The sequence below is a fragment of the Garra rufa genome, chromosome 7, assembly GCF_049309525.1.
Source record: "Garra rufa chromosome 7, GarRuf1.0, whole genome shotgun sequence".
In the NCBI taxonomy this organism is placed as follows: Eukaryota; Metazoa; Chordata; class Actinopteri; order Cypriniformes; family Cyprinidae; genus Garra; species Garra rufa.
This window is the reverse complement of record NC_133367.1, coordinates 49,199,501-49,214,042: the sequence shown is the minus strand read 5'-3', so window position 1 is coordinate 49,214,042 and position 14,542 is coordinate 49,199,501. Positions and strand designations below refer to the sequence as shown.

The window sequence follows — 14,542 nt, the reverse complement described above, 5'->3', positions numbered from 1 at the left end:
GCAGGTCCCACCGAGATTTGAACTCGGATCGCTGGATTCAGAGTCCAGAGTGCTAATCATTACACCATGGAACCTTGACGAGAGAGGCCGCTGCTCAGAGGAAAGCAAAGAAGAAGTCGCTTACGGCTCACCAGCAACAAAAATAAAGTTGAGCCTTTTTTGTTTTTATCTGCCGCAAGAAGGCACGTAGGTTCCACCGAGATTTGAACTCGGATCGCTGGATTCAAAGTCCAGAGTGCTAACCGTTACACCATGGAACCACGAGCGCCTCTTTGACAGCTGACCTGGAGGTAGATAGTGTTGCGGCTAGGGGGAACCAGTCAGAGCGAGGGGTTGTATCCCAGTGAGTTTTGGTCACTGGCCACCCTCGACCAAAAGACAAAAGAAAGCTGCATCTGCCGAAACCCGGAATTGAACCAAGGACCTTTAGATCTTCAGTCTAACGCTCTCCCAACTGAGCTATTTCGGCCACATCCCCCTAGGGTTTGGTCTGCAGGGGTTTACGTGACACCACCCGTCGCTTTGAGAGAAGAGCAGAGACGAGCTAACAGAGAACAAAAGACGTTGGCCCGTACGGGGATCGAACCCGCGACCTTGGCGTTATTAGCACCACGCTCTAACCAACTGAGCTAACCGGCCTGGCTCCGGCCAGACGTCTGCCCAATTTCCCCAAAATTTACTGACTGCTCGTGGGCCCCTTAGCAGGCAGAAAAGCTTCAGGACCAAGCCTGACCACGGGCTCGTCCGGGATTTTGAACCCGGGACCTCTCGCACCCAAAGCGAGAATCATACCCCTAGACCAACGAGCCACGCTCACGCAGCTGGCAAAACAGGGAGAAGATTCTGCCTTCTGCGGCCAGGGGAATTAGCTCAAATGGTAGAGCGCTCGCTTAGCATGCGAGAGGTAGCGGGATCGATGCCCGCATTCTCCAAAGGGCTCCTGACCTTTTACGAGCACGTCCCCAAGGAGACAGACTGCGCTTTTTGCGGTGCGAAACGTACCCTCGCAGTTGCGTGAGCCTTTGGGGCCCACTGCTGTCAAAAGGATTTCTCAGAACGGGCCCTGCGCACATTCGTGGCAAAAGCAGGTCCCACCGAGATTTGAACTCGGATCGCTGGATTCAGAGTCCAGAGTGCTAATCATTACACCATGGAACCTTGACGAGAAAGGCCGCTGCTCAGAGGAAAGCAAAGAAGAAGTCGCTTACGGCTCACCAGCAACAAAAATAAAGTTGAGCCTTTTTTGTTTTTATCTGCCGCAAGAAGGCACGTAGGTTCCACCGAGATTTGAACTCGGATCGCTGGATTCAAAGTCCAGAGTGCTAACCGTTACACCATGGAACCACGAGCGCCTCTTTGACAGCTGACCTGGAGGTAGATAGTGTTGCGGCTAGGGGGAACCAGTCAGAGCGAGGGGTTGTATCCCAGTGAGTTTTGGTCACTGGCCACCCTCGACCAAAAGACAAAAGAAAGCTGCATCTGCCGAAACCCGGGATTGAACCAGGGACCTTTAGATCTTCAGTCTAACGCTCTCCCAACTGAGCTATTTCGGCCACATCCCCCTAGGGTTTGGTCTGCAGGGGTTTACGTGACACCACCCGTCGCTTTGAGAGAAGAGCAGAGACGAGCTAACAGAGAACAAAAGACGTTGGCCCGTACGGGGATCGAACCCGCGACCTTGGCGTTATTAGCACCACGCTCTAACCAACTGAGCTAACCGGCCTGGCTCCGGCCAGACGTCTGCCCAATTTCCCCAAAATTTGCTGACTGCTCGTGGGCCCCTTAGCAGGCAGAAAAGCTTCAGGACCAAGCCTGACCACGGGCTCGTCCGGGATTTTGAACCCGGGACCTCTCGCACCCAAAGCGAGAATCATACCCCTAGACCAACGAGCCACGCTCACGCAGCTGGCGCACCGCCGCCTGCCCTCGAGCGACGCTCTTCACGTGGCTTTGAATGCAGGGAGCATCCGGAAGTCTGCGCTTGTGGCAAAAAGCACCTCGATTTCTGAGAAACTTGTTTCTGCCCTGCTCTACTCACCCTGTTACGGTCCTCAGGGGTGCAGACTTACTTGACCGCAACAGTCACTTCTGATACAGGATCACAATCTTGTGAAAGCCAAGTGGATCGTTTGTAATAAAGCAACAACAACAAGAAAGCCCAAAAAACAACATTAAAAACACTGAATGAAACAAGCAAGCATTAGAAGAAATGAGTCTAAAAACAAACAAGTTGGCGGCGATCATAATAACCAAAAGCAAAGAAGACAAATAGCAACAACAAAAGAAAGAAAAAATTAACTGCAATGGAAGAAATGACACACCTCGAGACAAGGTCAAAGGCAAAGGAATGAAAGTGGGCCTTTGAATGGATTCAATAATGGTGGTGGACCTAACAGGGAGAAGATTCTGCCTTCTGCGGCCAGGGGAATTAGCTCAAATGGTAGAGCGCTCGCTTAGCATGCGAGAGGTAGCGGGATCGATGTCCGCATTCTCCAAAGGGCTCCTGCCCTTTTACGCGCACGTCCCCAAGGAGACAGACTGCGCTTTTTGCGGTGCGAAACGGACCCTCGCAGTTGCGTGAGCCTTTGGGGCCCACTGCTGTCAAAAGGATTTCTCAGAACGGGCCCTGCGCACATTCGTGGCAAAAGCAGGTCCCACCGAGATTTGAACTCGGATCGCTGGATTCAGAGTCCAGAGTGCTAACCATTACACCATGGAACCTTGACGAGAGAGGCCGCTGCTCAGAGGAAAGCAAAGAAGAAGTCGCTTACGGCTCACCAGCAACAAAAATAAAGTTGAGCCTTTTTTGTTTTTATCTGCCGCAAGAAGGCACGTAGGTTCCACCGAGATTTGAACTCGGATCGCTGGATTCAAAGTCCAGAGTGCTAACCGTTACACCATGGAACCACGAGCGCCTCTTTGACAGCTGACCTGGAGGTAGATAGTGTTGCGGCTAGGGGGAACCAGTCAGAGCGAGGGGTTGTATCCCAGTGAGTTTTGGTCACTGGCCACCCTCGACCAAAAGACAAAAGAAAGCTGCATCTGCCGAAACCCGGGATTGAACCAGGGACCTTTAGATCTTCAGTCTAACGCTCTCCCAAATGAGCTATTTCGGCCACATCCCCCTAGGGTTTGGTCTGCAGGGGTTTACGTGACACCACCCGTCGCTTTGAGAGAAGAGCAGAGACGAGCTAACAGAGAACAAAAGACGTTGGCCCGTACGGGGATCGAACCCGCGACCTTGGCGTTATTAGCACCACGCTCTAACCAACTGAGCTAACCGGCCTGGCTCCGGCCAGACGTCTGCCCAATTTCCCCAAAATTTGCTGACTGCTCGTGGGCCCCTTAGCAGGCAGAAAAGCTTCAGGACCAAGCCTGACCACGGGCTCGTCCGGGATTTTGAACCCGGGACCTCTCGCACCCAAAGCGAGAATCATACCCCTAGACCAACGAGCCACGCTCACGCAGCTGGCGCATCGCCGCCTGCCCTCGAGCGACGCTCTTCACGTGGCTTTGAATGCAGGGAGCATCCGGAAGTCTGCGCTTGTGGCAAAAAGCACCTCGATTTCTGAGAAACGTGTTTCTGCCCTGCTCTACTCACCCTGTTACGGTCCTCAGGGGTGCAGACTTACTTGACCGCAACAGTCACTTCTGATACAGGATCACAATCTTGTGAAAGCCAAGTGGATCGTTTGTAATAAAGCAACAACAACAAGAAAGCCCAAAAAACAACATTAAAAACACTGAATGAAACAAGCAAGCATTAGAAGAAATGAGTCTAAAAACAAACAAGTTGGCGGCGATCATAATAACCAAAAGCAAAGAAGACAAATAGCAACAACAAAAGAAAGAAAAAATTAACTGCAATGGAAGAAATGACACACCTCGAGACAAGGTCAAAGGCAAAGGAATGAAAGTGGGCCTTTGAATGGATTCAATAATGGTGGTGGACCTAACAGGGAGAAGATTCTGCCTTCTGCGGCCAGGGGAATTAGCTCAAATGGTAGAGCGCTCGCTTAGCATGCGAGAGGTAGCGGGATCGATGCCCGCATTCTCCAAAGGGCTCCTGACCTTTTACGAGCACGTCCCCAAGGAGACAGACTGCGCTTTTTGCGGTGCGAAACGTACCCTCGCAGTTGCGTGAGCCTTTGGGGCCCACTGCTGTCAAAAGGATTTCTCAGAACGGGCCCTGCGCACATTCGTGGCAAAAGCAGGTCCCACCGAGATTTGAACTCGGATCGCTGGATTCAGAGTCCAGAGTGCTAATCATTACACCATGGAACCTTGACGAGAGAGGCCGCTGCTCAGAGGAAAGCAAAGAAGAAGTCGCTTACGGCTCACCAGCAACAAAAATAAAGTTGAGCCTTTTTTGTTTTTATCTGCCGCAAGAAGGCACGTAGGTTCCACCGAGATTTGAACTCGGATCGCTGGATTCAAAGTCCAGAGTGCTAACCGTTACACCATGGAACCACGAGCGCCGCTTTGACAGCTGACCTGGAGGTAGATAGTGTTGCGGCTAGGGGGAACCAGTCAGAGCGAGGGGTTGTATCCCAGTGAGTTTTGGTCACTGGCCACCCTCGACCAAAAGACAAAAGAAAGCTGCATCTGCCGAAACCCGGAATTGAACCAAGGACCTTTAGATCTTCAGTCTAACGCTCTCCCAACTGAGCTATTTCGGCCACATCCCCCTAGGGTTTGGTCTGCAGGGGTTTACGTGACACCACCCGTCGCTTTGAGAGAAGAGCAGAGACGAGCTAACAGAGAACAAAAGACGTTGGCCCGTACGGGGATCGAACCCGCGACCTTGGCGTTATTAGCACCACGCTCTAACCAACTGAGCTAACCGGCCTGGCTCCGGCCAGACGTCTGCCCAATTTCCCCAAAATTTACTGACTGCTCGTGGGCCCCTTAGCAGGCAGAAAAGCTTCAGGACCAAGCCTGACCATGGGCTCGTCCGGGATTTTGAACCCGGGACCTCTCGCACCCAAAGCGAGAATCATACCCCTAGACCAACGAGCCACGCTCACGCAGCTGGCGCACCGCCGCCTGCCCTCGAGCGACGCTCTTCACGTGGCTTTGAATGCAGGGAGCATCCGGAAGTCTGCGCTTGTGGCAAAAAGCACCTCGATTTCTGAGAAACGTGTTTCTGCCCTGCTCTACTCACCCTGTTACGGTCCTCAGGGGTGCAGACTTACTTGACCGCAACAGTCACTTCTGATACAGGATCACAATCTTGTGAAAGCCAAGTGGATCGTTTGTAATAAAGCAACAACAACAAGAAAGCCCAAAAAACAACATTAAAAACACTGAATGAAACAAGCAAGCATTAGAAGAAATGAGTCTAAAAACAAACAAGTTGGCGGCGATCATAATAACCAAAAGCAAAGAAGACAAATAGCAACAACAAAAGAAAGAAAAAATTAACTGCAATGGAAGAAATGACACACCTCGAGACAAGGTCAAAGGCAAAGGAATGAAAGTGGGCCTTTGAATGGATTCAATAATGGTGGTGGACCTAACAGGGAGAAGATTCTGCCTTCTGCGGCCAGGGGAATTAGCTCAAATGGTAGAGCGCTCGCTTAGCATGCGAGAGGTAGCGGGATCGATGCCCGCATTCTCCAAAGGGCTCCTGACCTTTTACGAGCACGTCCCCAAGGAGACAGACTGCGCTTTTTGCGGTGCGAAACGTACCCTCGCAGTTGCGTGAGCCTTTGGGGCCCACTGCTGTCAAAAGGATTTCTCAGAACGGGCCCTGCGCACATTCGTGGCAAAAGCAGGTCCCACCGAGATTTGAACTCGGATCGCTGGATTCAGAGTCCAGAGTGCTAATCATTACACCATGGAACCTTGACGAGAGAGGCCGCTGCTCAGAGGAAAGCAAAGAAGAAGTCGCTTACGGCTCACCAGCAACAAAAATAAAGTTGAGCCTTTTTTGTTTTTATCTGCCGCAAGAAGGCACGTAGGTTCCACCGAGATTTGAACTCGGATCGCTGGATTCAAAGTCCAGAGTGCTAACCGTTACACCATGGAACCACGAGCGCCTCTTTGACAGCTGACCTGGAGGTAGATAGTGTTGCGGCTAGGGGGAACCAGTCAGAGCGAGGGGTTGTATCCCAGTGAGTTTTGGTCACTGGCCACCCTCGACCAAAAGACAAAAGAAAGCTGCATCTGCCGAAACCCGGAATTGAACCAAGGACCTTTAGATCTTCAGTCTAACGCTCTCCCAACTGAGCTATTTCGGCCACATCCCCCTAGGGTTTGGTCTGCAGGGGTTTACGTGACACCACCCGTCGCTTTGAGAGAAGAGCAGAGACGAGCTAACAGAGAACAAAAGACGTTGGCCCGTACGGGGATCGAACCCGCGACCTTGGCGTTATTAGCACCACGCTCTAACCAACTGAGCTAACCGGCCTGGCTCCGGCCAGACGTCTGCCCAATTTCCCCAAAATTTACTGACTGCTCGTGGGCCCCTTAGCAGGCAGAAAAGCTTCAGGACCAAGCCTGACCACGGGCTCGTCCGGGATTTTGAACCCGGGACCTCTCGCACCCAAAGCGAGAATCATACCCCTAGACCAACGAGCCACGCTCACGCAGCTGGCAAAACAGGGAGAAGATTCTGCCTTCTGCGGCCAGGGGAATTAGCTCAAATGGTAGAGCGCTCGCTTAGCATGCGAGAGGTAGCGGGATCGATGCCCGCATTCTCCAAAGGGCTCCTGACCTTTTACGAGCACGTCCCCAAGGAGACAGACTGCGCTTTTTGCGGTGCGAAACGTACCCTCGCAGTTGCGTGAGCCTTTGGGGCCCACTGCTGTCAAAAGGATTTCTCAGAACGGGCCCTGCGCACATTCGTGGCAAAAGCAGGTCCCACCGAGATTTGAACTCGGATCGCTGGATTCAGAGTCCAGAGTGCTAATCATTACACCATGGAACCTTGACGAGAAAGGCCGCTGCTCAGAGGAAAGCAAAGAAGAAGTCGTTTACGGCTCACCAGCAACAAAAATAAAGTTGAGCCTTTTTTGTTTTTATCTGCCGCAAGAAGGCACGTAGGTTCCACCGAGATTTGAACTCGGATCGCTGGATTCAAAGTCCAGAGTGCTAACCGTTACACCATGGAACCACGAGCGCCTCTTTGACAGCTGACCTGGAGGTAGATAGTGTTGCGGCTAGGGGGAACCAGTCAGAGCGAGGGGTTGTATCCCAGTGAGTTTTGGTCACTGGCCACCCTCGACCAAAAGACAAAAGAAAGCTGCATCTGCCGAAACCCGGGATTGAACCAGGGACCTTTAGATCTTCAGTCTAACGCTCTCCCAACTGAGCTATTTCGGCCACATCCCCCTAGGGTTTGGTCTGCAGGGGTTTACGTGACACCACCCGTCGCTTTGAGAGAAGAGCAGAGACGAGCTAACAGAGAACAAAAGACGTTGGCCCGTACGGGGATCGAACCCGCGACCTTGGCGTTATTAGCACCACGCTCTAACCAACTGAGCTAACCGGCCTGGCTCCGGCCAGACGTCTGCCCAATTTCCCCAAAATTTGCTGACTGCTCGTGGGCCCCTTAGCAGGCAGAAAAGCTTCAGGACCAAGCCTGACCACGGGCTCGTCCGGGATTTTGAACCCGGGACCTCTCGCACCCAAAGCGAGAATCATACCCCTAGACCAACGAGCCACGCTCACGCAGCTGGCGCACCGCCGCCTGCCCTCGAGCGACGCTCTTCACGTGGCTTTGAATGCAGGGAGCATCCGGAAGTCTGCGCTTGTGGCAAAAAGCACCTCGATTTCTGAGAAACTTGTTTCTGCCCTGCTCTACTCACCCTGTTACGGTCCTCAGGGGTGCAGACTTACTTGACCGCAACAGTCACTTCTGATACAGGATCACAATCTTGTGAAAGCCAAGTGGATCGTTTGTAATAAAGCAACAACAACAAGAAAGCCCAAAAAACAACATTAAAAACACTGAATGAAACAAGCAAGCATTAGAAGAAATGAGTCTAAAAACAAACAAGTTGGCGGCGATCATAATAACCAAAAGCAAAGAAGACAAATAGCAACAACAAAAGAAAGAAAAAATTAACTGCAATGGAAGAAATGACACACCTCGAGACAAGGTCAAAGGCAAAGGAATGAAAGTGGGCCTTTGAATGGATTCAATAATGGTGGTGGACCTAACAGGGAGAAGATTCTGCCTTCTGCGGCCAGGGGAATTAGCTCAAATGGTAGAGCGCTCGCTTAGCATGCGAGAGGTAGCGGGATCGATGTCCGCATTCTCCAAAGGGCTCCTGCCCTTTTACGCGCACGTCCCCAAGGAGACAGACTGCGCTTTTTGCGGTGCGAAACGTACCCTCGCAGTTGCGTGAGCCTTTGGGTCCCACTGCTGTCAAAAGGATTTCTCAGAACGGGCCCTGCGCACATTCGTGGCAAAAGCAGGTCCCACCGAGATTTGAACTCGGATCGCTGGATTCAGAGTCCAGAGTGCTAACCATTACACCATGGAACCTTGACGAGAGAGGCCGCTGCTCAGAGGAAAGCAAAGAAGAAGTCGCTTACGGCTCACCAGCAACAAAAATAAAGTTGAGCCTTTTTTGTTTTTATCTGCCGCAAGAAGGCACGTAGGTTCCACCGAGATTTGAACTCGGATCGCTGGATTCAAAGTCCAGAGTGCTAACCGTTACACCATGGAACCACGAGCGCCTCTTTGACAGCTGACCTGGAGGTAGATAGTGTTGCGGCTAGGGGGAACCAGTCAGAGCGAGGGGTTGTATCCCAGTGAGTTTTGGTCACTGGCCACCCTCGACCAAAAGACAAAAGAAAGCTGCATCTGCCGAAACCCGGGATTGAAGCAGGGACCTTTAGATCTTCAGTCTAACGCTCTCCCAACTGAGCTATTTCGGCCACATCCCCCTAGGGTTTGGTCTGCAGGGGTTTACGTGACACCACCCGTCGCTTTGAGAGAAGAGCAGAGACGAGCTAACAGAGAACAAAAGACGTTGGCCCGTACGGGGATCGAACCCGCGACCTTGGCGTTATTAGCACCACGCTCTAACCAACTGAGCTAACCGGCCTGGCTCCGGCCAGACGTCTGCCCAATTTCCCCAAAATTTACTGACTGCTCGTGGGCCCCTTAGCAGGCAGAAAAGCTTCAGGACCAAGCCTGACCACGGGCTCGTCCGGGATTTTGAACCCGGGACCTCTCGCACCCAAAGCGAGAATCATACCCCTAGACCAACGAGCCACGCTCACGCAGCTGGCGCACCGCCGCCTGCCCTCGAGCGACGCTCTTCACGTGGCTTTGAATGCAGGGAGCATCCGGAAGTCTGCGCTTGTGGCAAAAAGCACCTCGATTTCTGAGAAACGTGTTTCTGCCCTGCTCTACTCACCCTGTTACGGTCCTCAGGGGTGCAGACTTACTTGACCGCAACAGTCACTTCTGATACAGGATCACAATCTTGTGAAAGCCAAGTGGATCGTTTGTAATAAAGCAACAACAACAAGAAAGCCCAAAAAACAACATTAAAAACACTGAATGAAACAAGCAAGCATTAGAAGAAATGAGTCTAAAAACAAACAAGTTGGCGGCGATCATAATAACCAAAAGCAAAGAAGACAAATAGCAACAACAAAAGAAAGAAAAAATTAACTGCAATGGAAGAAATGACACACCTCGAGACAAGGTCAAAGGCAAAGGAATGAAAGTGGGCCTTTGAATGGATTCAATAATGGTGGTGGACCTAACAGGGAGAAGATTCTGCCTTCTGCGGCCAGGGGAATTAGCTCAAATGGTAGAGCGCTCGCTTAGCATGCGAGAGGTAGCGGGATCGATGCCCGCATTCTCCAAAGGGCTCCTGACCTTTTACGAGCACGTCCCCAAGGAGACAGACTGCGCTTTTTGCGGTGCGAAACGTACCCTCGCAGTTGCGTGAGCCTTTGGGGCCCACTGCTGTCAAAAGGATTTCTCAGAACGGGCCCTGCGCACATTCGTGGCAAAAGCAGGTCCCACCGAGATTTTAACTCGGATCGCTGGATTCAGAGTCCAGAGTGCTAACCATTACACCATGGAACCTTGACGAGAGAGGCCGCTGCTCAGAGGAAAGCAAAGAAGAAGTCGCTTACGGCTCACCAGCAACAAAAATAAAGTTGAGCCTTTTTTGTTTTTATCTGCCGCAAGAAGGCACGTAGGTTCCACCGAGATTTGAACTCGGATCGCTGGATTCAAAGTCCAGAGTGCTAACCGTTACACCATGGAACCACGAGCGCCTCTTTGACAGCTGACCTGGAGGTAGATAGTGTTGCGGCTAGGGGGAACCAGTCAGAGCGAGGGGTTGTATCCCAGTGAGTTTTGGTCACTGGCCACCCTCGACCAAAAGACAAAAGAAAGCTGCATCTGCCGAAACCCGGGATTGAACCAGGGACCTTTAGATCTTCAGTCTAACGCTCTCCCAACTGAGCTATTTCGGCCACATCCCCCTAGGGTTTGGTCTGCAGGGGTTTACGTGACACCACCCGTCGCTTTGAGAGAAGAGCAGAGACGAGCTAACAGAGAACAAAAGACGTTGGCCCGTACGGGGATCGAACCCGCGACCTTGGCGTTATTAGCACCACGCTCTAACCAACTGAGCTAACCGGCCTGGCTCCGGACAGACGTCTGCCCAATTTCCCCAAAATTTGCTGACTGCTCGTGGGCCCCTTAGCAGGCAGAAAAGCTTCAGGACCAAGCCTGAACACGGGCTCGTCCGGGATTTGAACTCGGGACCTCTCGCACCCAAAGCGAGAATCATACCCCTAGACCAACGAGCCACGCTCACGCAGCTGGCGCACCGCCGCCTGCCCTCGAGCGACGCTCTTCACGTGGCTTTGAATGCAGGGAGCATCCGGAAGTCTGCGCTTGTGGCAAAAAGCACCTCGATTTCTGAGAAACTTGTTTCTGCCCTGCTCTACTCACCCTGTTACGGTCCTCAGGGGTGCAGACTTACTTGACCGCAACAGTCACTTCTGATACAGGATCACAATCTTGTGAAAGCCAAGTGGATCGTTTGTAATAAAGCAACAACAACAAGAAAGCCCAAAAAACAACATTAAAAACACTGAATGAAACAAGCAAGCATTAGAAGAAATGAGTCTAAAAACAAACAAGTTGGCGGCGATCATAATAACCAAAAGCAAAGAAGACAAATAGCAACAACAAAAGAAAGAAAAAATTAACTGCAATGGAAGAAATGACACACCTCGAGACAAGGTCAAAGGCAAAGGAATGAAAGTGGGCCTTTGAATGGATTCAATAATGGTGGTGGACCTAACAGGGAGAAGATTCTGCCTTCTGCGGCCAGGGGAATTAGCTCAAATGGTAGAGCGCTCGCTTAGCATGCGAGAGGTAGCGGGATCGATGCCCGCATTCTCCAAAGGGCTCCTGCCCTTTTACGCGCACGTCCCCAAGGAGACAGACTGCGCTTTTTGCCGTGCGAAACGTACCCTCGCAGTTGCGTGAGCCTTTGGGTCCCACTGCTGTCAAAAGGATTTCTCAGAACGGGCCCTGCGCACATTCGTGGCAAAAGCAGGTCCCACCGAGATTTGAACTCGGATCGCTGGATTCAGAGTCCAGAGTGCTAACCATTACACCATGGAACCTTGACGAGAGAAGACGCTGCTCAGAGGAAAGCAAAGAAGAAGTCGCTTACGGCTCACCAGCAACAAAAATAAAGTTGAGCCTTTTTTGTTTTTATCTGCCGCAAGAAGGCACGTAGGTTCCACCGAGATTTGAACTCGGATCGCTGGATTCAAAGTCCAGAGTGCTAACCGTTACACCATGGAACCACGAGCGCCTCTTTGACAGCTGACCTGGAGGTAGATAGTGTTGCGGCTAGGGGGAACCAGTCAGAGCGAGGGGTTGTATCCCAGTGAGTTTTGGTCACTGGCCACTCTCGACCAAAAGACAAAAGAAAGCTGCATCTGCCGAAACCCGGGATTGAACCAGGGACCTTTAGATCTTCAGTCTAACGCTCTCCCAACTGAGCTATTTCGGCCACATCCCCCTAGGGTTTGGTCTGCAGGGGTTTACGTGACACCACCCGTCGCTTTGAGAGAAGAGCAGAGACGAGCTAACAGAGAACAAAAGACGTTGGCCCGTACGGGGATCGAACCCGCGACCTTGGCGTTATTAGCACCACGCTCTAACCAACTGAGCTAACCGGCCTGGCTCCGGCCTGACGTCTGCCCAATTTCCCCAAAATTTGCTGACTGCTCGTGGGCCCCTTAGCAGGCAGAAAAGCTTCAGGACCAAGCCTGACCACGGGCTCGTCCGGGATTTGAACCCGGGACCTCTCGCACCCAAAGCGAGAATCATACCCCTAGACCAACGAGCCACTCTCACGCAGCTGGCGCACCGCCGCCTGCCCTCGAGCGACGCTCTTCACGTGGCTTTGAATGCAGGGAGCATCCGGAAGTCTGCGCTTGTGGCAAAAAGCACCTCGATTTCTGAGAAACTTGTTTCTGCCCTGCTCTACTCACCCTGTTACGGTCCTCAGGGGTGCAGACTTACTTGACCGCAACAGTCACTTCTGATACAGGATCACAATCTTGTGAAAGCCAAGTGGATCGTTTGTAATAAAGCAACAACAACAAGAAAGCCCAAAAAACAACATTAAAAACACTGAATGAAACAAGCAAGCATTAGAAGAAATGAGTCTAAAAACAAACAAGTTGGCGGCGATCATAATAACCAAAAGCAAAGAAGACAAATAGCAACAACAAAAGAAAGAAAAAATTAACTGCAATGGAAGAAATGACACACCTCGAGACAAGGTCAAAGGCAAAGGAATGAAAGTGGGCCTTTGAATGGATTCAATAATGGTGGTGGACCTAACAGGGAGAAGATTCTGCCTTCTGCAGCCAGGGGAATTAGCTCAAATGGTAGAGCGCTCGCTGCGCAAAAGAAGGAGCCCAATCTTTGAGCCCCCCCTCGCAAGCGAAAAAGACGCGAAAACGCAAGTGTGCCGACAAGTTTCCCCTGCAACAATATTCGGGCTATATTCTTATGCGGTATGGATGAGTTTTAGTTACATGTGAAACACGTCACCCTCGGCGGGCTGGATTCGAACCCGCGGTCTGCGCGACTGAGTCGAAGTCCCGTTCTGAATCAAATGATTCGCGAATCGCGAAACTTGATCCGGTTGGACTGATTCCAAACAGTGAATCATCACGTTGACACTTTACGTCGTATTAAAAACACGCCCCATCCCACCTTGTTTTTATTTTTATTTTATTTTTTACAAATCTCGCCCTAGACATAACATTATATTGATTGATATTTATTAATTTGTGTATGTTATTTTTAAAAGGCATATTACATGTTTATGGTTAAATACGCGATCCGATTGGAGCGAATTGTCACGTTGACAGTTTCCGTCGTCTTAAAACACGCCCCCATCCTCACCTGCTTTTTCCACAAATCGGTCCCTAGACATATCAATATGTTGACTGATATTTATTATTTTGTGAAAATAATTGTTTGGTAAATATGTATAAACATATATGTATATGATATATGTTTATGGTTAAATAAAACGAATTAAAATGTTTCAGTAGTTGATTTTATGTTTTATGTTAATCATGTTTATAATATTTTTAAAAGGCATATTACATGTTTATGTTTAAATTAATGAATAAAATGTTTTCTCAAAGATTATTATATATTTTTTTTGTATATGTGGGACATGATTTGATGGATATCATTTATCAGATTTAATTTATCTGATCAAAAGACACTTTAAATGTTGAAATGTAAAATATTTAATTTAAATGAACATAATATACATACACATAATGTATACAGAAAAGATATAATTTATTGAGGAGGATACAGTATTGAGGGGTATACAGGACAATATGAAAAAGTGAGCCCATGTAATATATATAAATATATACAAAAAAAAGACATTTATTATATTTATTGAGGGGTATACAGGACAATATGAAGGAGTGGGCCCATGTAATAAAAACAAAATATATACAGTAAAAGATATTTATTAAGGAAGATACCGGAAAATGTGAAAGAGTGGGCCCGTGTAAAATACAAAATATATACAGAAAATAAATTATTTATTGAGGAGGATACCGAACAGTATGAAAGAGTGGGCACATGTAAACAAAATATATACAGAAAAAATTGTCTTTATTGAGGAGGTTTATGTAGCTGGCGCTGTTCTGCCAACCATTCATCGAAAGATTTTCCATTTGAGGCACTCGGGCAAAATGTGGCATTGCCATATCGACTATGGCCGAACTCTTTAGTTTTGGGCTGCCCACATTTGCTGCATCTGTTAAAAGTAACCCCTCGCACATACTTTCTCTTGTGGACGCCGCTTTCCTCCTCCAGGGCCCGTCGGCGCCTGTTCCTCTGGGTGTAACGGGACACAGGAGCATCAGACGCAGGAGCAGGTGGAGCTGGGCCTGCACTCAATGTTGAAGCACCAGAAGAGGGGATCACCACTGACACAGTCATGTCCGGGTTAAGGACTAGTGTGCCAAACAATGACCCAGGTGCTGAAATGGG

At 50.0% G+C, this 14,542-nt stretch overlaps 51 non-coding genes across 51 annotated transcripts; 6 read left to right on the top strand and 45 right to left on the bottom strand.

Moving 5' to 3' along the window:
• Positions 1–2: 2 nt before the first annotated feature.
• On the bottom strand, positions 3–74 carry trnaq-cug (transfer RNA glutamine (anticodon CUG)). The gene has a single exon. It is a non-coding gene; the product is annotated as a tRNA-Gln (tRNA).
• A 114-nt stretch (positions 75–188) lies between these two features.
• On the bottom strand, positions 189–260 carry trnaq-uug (transfer RNA glutamine (anticodon UUG)). Its single transcript has one exon. It is a non-coding gene; the product is annotated as a tRNA-Gln (tRNA).
• A 136-nt stretch (positions 261–396) lies between these two features.
• On the bottom strand, positions 397–469 carry trnaf-gaa (transfer RNA phenylalanine (anticodon GAA)). The gene has a single exon. It is a non-coding gene; the product is annotated as a tRNA-Phe (tRNA).
• A 96-nt stretch (positions 470–565) lies between these two features.
• On the bottom strand, positions 566–639 carry trnai-aau (transfer RNA isoleucine (anticodon AAU)). The gene has a single exon. It is a non-coding gene; the product is annotated as a tRNA-Ile (tRNA).
• Positions 640–736: 97 nt separating this feature from the next.
• Positions 737–809, bottom strand: trnap-ugg (transfer RNA proline (anticodon UGG)). Its single transcript has one exon. It is a non-coding gene; the product is annotated as a tRNA-Pro (tRNA).
• A 50-nt stretch (positions 810–859) lies between these two features.
• On the top strand, positions 860–932 carry trnaa-agc (transfer RNA alanine (anticodon AGC)). Its single transcript has one exon. It is a non-coding gene; the product is annotated as a tRNA-Ala (tRNA).
• A 154-nt stretch (positions 933–1,086) lies between these two features.
• trnaq-cug (transfer RNA glutamine (anticodon CUG)) lies at positions 1,087–1,158 on the bottom strand. Its single transcript has one exon. It is a non-coding gene; the product is annotated as a tRNA-Gln (tRNA).
• Positions 1,159–1,272: 114 nt separating this feature from the next.
• trnaq-uug (transfer RNA glutamine (anticodon UUG)) lies at positions 1,273–1,344 on the bottom strand. The gene has a single exon. It is a non-coding gene; the product is annotated as a tRNA-Gln (tRNA).
• A 136-nt stretch (positions 1,345–1,480) lies between these two features.
• On the bottom strand, positions 1,481–1,553 carry trnaf-gaa (transfer RNA phenylalanine (anticodon GAA)). Its single transcript has one exon. It is a non-coding gene; the product is annotated as a tRNA-Phe (tRNA).
• A 96-nt stretch (positions 1,554–1,649) lies between these two features.
• Positions 1,650–1,723, bottom strand: trnai-aau (transfer RNA isoleucine (anticodon AAU)). The gene has a single exon. It is a non-coding gene; the product is annotated as a tRNA-Ile (tRNA).
• Positions 1,724–1,820: 97 nt separating this feature from the next.
• trnap-ugg (transfer RNA proline (anticodon UGG)) lies at positions 1,821–1,893 on the bottom strand. Its single transcript has one exon. It is a non-coding gene; the product is annotated as a tRNA-Pro (tRNA).
• Positions 1,894–2,649: 756 nt separating this feature from the next.
• Positions 2,650–2,721, bottom strand: trnaq-cug (transfer RNA glutamine (anticodon CUG)). Its single transcript has one exon. It is a non-coding gene; the product is annotated as a tRNA-Gln (tRNA).
• Positions 2,722–2,835: 114 nt separating this feature from the next.
• On the bottom strand, positions 2,836–2,907 carry trnaq-uug (transfer RNA glutamine (anticodon UUG)). Its single transcript has one exon. It is a non-coding gene; the product is annotated as a tRNA-Gln (tRNA).
• Positions 2,908–3,043: 136 nt separating this feature from the next.
• On the bottom strand, positions 3,044–3,116 carry trnaf-gaa (transfer RNA phenylalanine (anticodon GAA)). Its single transcript has one exon. It is a non-coding gene; the product is annotated as a tRNA-Phe (tRNA).
• Positions 3,117–3,212: 96 nt separating this feature from the next.
• Positions 3,213–3,286, bottom strand: trnai-aau (transfer RNA isoleucine (anticodon AAU)). The gene has a single exon. It is a non-coding gene; the product is annotated as a tRNA-Ile (tRNA).
• A 97-nt stretch (positions 3,287–3,383) lies between these two features.
• On the bottom strand, positions 3,384–3,456 carry trnap-ugg (transfer RNA proline (anticodon UGG)). Its single transcript has one exon. It is a non-coding gene; the product is annotated as a tRNA-Pro (tRNA).
• Positions 3,457–3,985: 529 nt separating this feature from the next.
• Positions 3,986–4,058, top strand: trnaa-agc (transfer RNA alanine (anticodon AGC)). The gene has a single exon. It is a non-coding gene; the product is annotated as a tRNA-Ala (tRNA).
• A 154-nt stretch (positions 4,059–4,212) lies between these two features.
• Positions 4,213–4,284, bottom strand: trnaq-cug (transfer RNA glutamine (anticodon CUG)). The gene has a single exon. It is a non-coding gene; the product is annotated as a tRNA-Gln (tRNA).
• A 114-nt stretch (positions 4,285–4,398) lies between these two features.
• On the bottom strand, positions 4,399–4,470 carry trnaq-uug (transfer RNA glutamine (anticodon UUG)). Its single transcript has one exon. It is a non-coding gene; the product is annotated as a tRNA-Gln (tRNA).
• Positions 4,471–4,606: 136 nt separating this feature from the next.
• On the bottom strand, positions 4,607–4,679 carry trnaf-gaa (transfer RNA phenylalanine (anticodon GAA)). The gene has a single exon. It is a non-coding gene; the product is annotated as a tRNA-Phe (tRNA).
• A 96-nt stretch (positions 4,680–4,775) lies between these two features.
• trnai-aau (transfer RNA isoleucine (anticodon AAU)) lies at positions 4,776–4,849 on the bottom strand. Its single transcript has one exon. It is a non-coding gene; the product is annotated as a tRNA-Ile (tRNA).
• Positions 4,850–4,946: 97 nt separating this feature from the next.
• On the bottom strand, positions 4,947–5,019 carry trnap-ugg (transfer RNA proline (anticodon UGG)). The gene has a single exon. It is a non-coding gene; the product is annotated as a tRNA-Pro (tRNA).
• A 529-nt stretch (positions 5,020–5,548) lies between these two features.
• On the top strand, positions 5,549–5,621 carry trnaa-agc (transfer RNA alanine (anticodon AGC)). The gene has a single exon. It is a non-coding gene; the product is annotated as a tRNA-Ala (tRNA).
• Positions 5,622–5,775: 154 nt separating this feature from the next.
• On the bottom strand, positions 5,776–5,847 carry trnaq-cug (transfer RNA glutamine (anticodon CUG)). Its single transcript has one exon. It is a non-coding gene; the product is annotated as a tRNA-Gln (tRNA).
• A 114-nt stretch (positions 5,848–5,961) lies between these two features.
• Positions 5,962–6,033, bottom strand: trnaq-uug (transfer RNA glutamine (anticodon UUG)). The gene has a single exon. It is a non-coding gene; the product is annotated as a tRNA-Gln (tRNA).
• Positions 6,034–6,169: 136 nt separating this feature from the next.
• Positions 6,170–6,242, bottom strand: trnaf-gaa (transfer RNA phenylalanine (anticodon GAA)). Its single transcript has one exon. It is a non-coding gene; the product is annotated as a tRNA-Phe (tRNA).
• Positions 6,243–6,338: 96 nt separating this feature from the next.
• On the bottom strand, positions 6,339–6,412 carry trnai-aau (transfer RNA isoleucine (anticodon AAU)). Its single transcript has one exon. It is a non-coding gene; the product is annotated as a tRNA-Ile (tRNA).
• Positions 6,413–6,509: 97 nt separating this feature from the next.
• trnap-ugg (transfer RNA proline (anticodon UGG)) lies at positions 6,510–6,582 on the bottom strand. Its single transcript has one exon. It is a non-coding gene; the product is annotated as a tRNA-Pro (tRNA).
• A 50-nt stretch (positions 6,583–6,632) lies between these two features.
• Positions 6,633–6,705, top strand: trnaa-agc (transfer RNA alanine (anticodon AGC)). Its single transcript has one exon. It is a non-coding gene; the product is annotated as a tRNA-Ala (tRNA).
• A 154-nt stretch (positions 6,706–6,859) lies between these two features.
• Positions 6,860–6,931, bottom strand: trnaq-cug (transfer RNA glutamine (anticodon CUG)). Its single transcript has one exon. It is a non-coding gene; the product is annotated as a tRNA-Gln (tRNA).
• A 114-nt stretch (positions 6,932–7,045) lies between these two features.
• On the bottom strand, positions 7,046–7,117 carry trnaq-uug (transfer RNA glutamine (anticodon UUG)). The gene has a single exon. It is a non-coding gene; the product is annotated as a tRNA-Gln (tRNA).
• Positions 7,118–7,253: 136 nt separating this feature from the next.
• Positions 7,254–7,326, bottom strand: trnaf-gaa (transfer RNA phenylalanine (anticodon GAA)). Its single transcript has one exon. It is a non-coding gene; the product is annotated as a tRNA-Phe (tRNA).
• Positions 7,327–7,422: 96 nt separating this feature from the next.
• trnai-aau (transfer RNA isoleucine (anticodon AAU)) lies at positions 7,423–7,496 on the bottom strand. The gene has a single exon. It is a non-coding gene; the product is annotated as a tRNA-Ile (tRNA).
• A 97-nt stretch (positions 7,497–7,593) lies between these two features.
• On the bottom strand, positions 7,594–7,666 carry trnap-ugg (transfer RNA proline (anticodon UGG)). The gene has a single exon. It is a non-coding gene; the product is annotated as a tRNA-Pro (tRNA).
• Positions 7,667–8,422: 756 nt separating this feature from the next.
• Positions 8,423–8,494, bottom strand: trnaq-cug (transfer RNA glutamine (anticodon CUG)). The gene has a single exon. It is a non-coding gene; the product is annotated as a tRNA-Gln (tRNA).
• Positions 8,495–8,608: 114 nt separating this feature from the next.
• Positions 8,609–8,680, bottom strand: trnaq-uug (transfer RNA glutamine (anticodon UUG)). Its single transcript has one exon. It is a non-coding gene; the product is annotated as a tRNA-Gln (tRNA).
• A 136-nt stretch (positions 8,681–8,816) lies between these two features.
• trnaf-gaa (transfer RNA phenylalanine (anticodon GAA)) lies at positions 8,817–8,889 on the bottom strand. The gene has a single exon. It is a non-coding gene; the product is annotated as a tRNA-Phe (tRNA).
• Positions 8,890–8,985: 96 nt separating this feature from the next.
• On the bottom strand, positions 8,986–9,059 carry trnai-aau (transfer RNA isoleucine (anticodon AAU)). Its single transcript has one exon. It is a non-coding gene; the product is annotated as a tRNA-Ile (tRNA).
• Positions 9,060–9,156: 97 nt separating this feature from the next.
• trnap-ugg (transfer RNA proline (anticodon UGG)) lies at positions 9,157–9,229 on the bottom strand. The gene has a single exon. It is a non-coding gene; the product is annotated as a tRNA-Pro (tRNA).
• A 529-nt stretch (positions 9,230–9,758) lies between these two features.
• Positions 9,759–9,831, top strand: trnaa-agc (transfer RNA alanine (anticodon AGC)). The gene has a single exon. It is a non-coding gene; the product is annotated as a tRNA-Ala (tRNA).
• A 154-nt stretch (positions 9,832–9,985) lies between these two features.
• trnaq-cug (transfer RNA glutamine (anticodon CUG)) lies at positions 9,986–10,057 on the bottom strand. Its single transcript has one exon. It is a non-coding gene; the product is annotated as a tRNA-Gln (tRNA).
• Positions 10,058–10,171: 114 nt separating this feature from the next.
• On the bottom strand, positions 10,172–10,243 carry trnaq-uug (transfer RNA glutamine (anticodon UUG)). Its single transcript has one exon. It is a non-coding gene; the product is annotated as a tRNA-Gln (tRNA).
• Positions 10,244–10,379: 136 nt separating this feature from the next.
• On the bottom strand, positions 10,380–10,452 carry trnaf-gaa (transfer RNA phenylalanine (anticodon GAA)). The gene has a single exon. It is a non-coding gene; the product is annotated as a tRNA-Phe (tRNA).
• Positions 10,453–10,548: 96 nt separating this feature from the next.
• On the bottom strand, positions 10,549–10,622 carry trnai-aau (transfer RNA isoleucine (anticodon AAU)). The gene has a single exon. It is a non-coding gene; the product is annotated as a tRNA-Ile (tRNA).
• A 97-nt stretch (positions 10,623–10,719) lies between these two features.
• trnap-ugg (transfer RNA proline (anticodon UGG)) lies at positions 10,720–10,791 on the bottom strand. Its single transcript has one exon. It is a non-coding gene; the product is annotated as a tRNA-Pro (tRNA).
• A 529-nt stretch (positions 10,792–11,320) lies between these two features.
• trnaa-agc (transfer RNA alanine (anticodon AGC)) lies at positions 11,321–11,393 on the top strand. The gene has a single exon. It is a non-coding gene; the product is annotated as a tRNA-Ala (tRNA).
• A 154-nt stretch (positions 11,394–11,547) lies between these two features.
• Positions 11,548–11,619, bottom strand: trnaq-cug (transfer RNA glutamine (anticodon CUG)). The gene has a single exon. It is a non-coding gene; the product is annotated as a tRNA-Gln (tRNA).
• A 114-nt stretch (positions 11,620–11,733) lies between these two features.
• On the bottom strand, positions 11,734–11,805 carry trnaq-uug (transfer RNA glutamine (anticodon UUG)). The gene has a single exon. It is a non-coding gene; the product is annotated as a tRNA-Gln (tRNA).
• Positions 11,806–11,941: 136 nt separating this feature from the next.
• On the bottom strand, positions 11,942–12,014 carry trnaf-gaa (transfer RNA phenylalanine (anticodon GAA)). Its single transcript has one exon. It is a non-coding gene; the product is annotated as a tRNA-Phe (tRNA).
• A 96-nt stretch (positions 12,015–12,110) lies between these two features.
• Positions 12,111–12,184, bottom strand: trnai-aau (transfer RNA isoleucine (anticodon AAU)). The gene has a single exon. It is a non-coding gene; the product is annotated as a tRNA-Ile (tRNA).
• A 97-nt stretch (positions 12,185–12,281) lies between these two features.
• On the bottom strand, positions 12,282–12,353 carry trnap-ugg (transfer RNA proline (anticodon UGG)). Its single transcript has one exon. It is a non-coding gene; the product is annotated as a tRNA-Pro (tRNA).
• Positions 12,354–14,542: the final 2,189 nt, after the last annotated feature.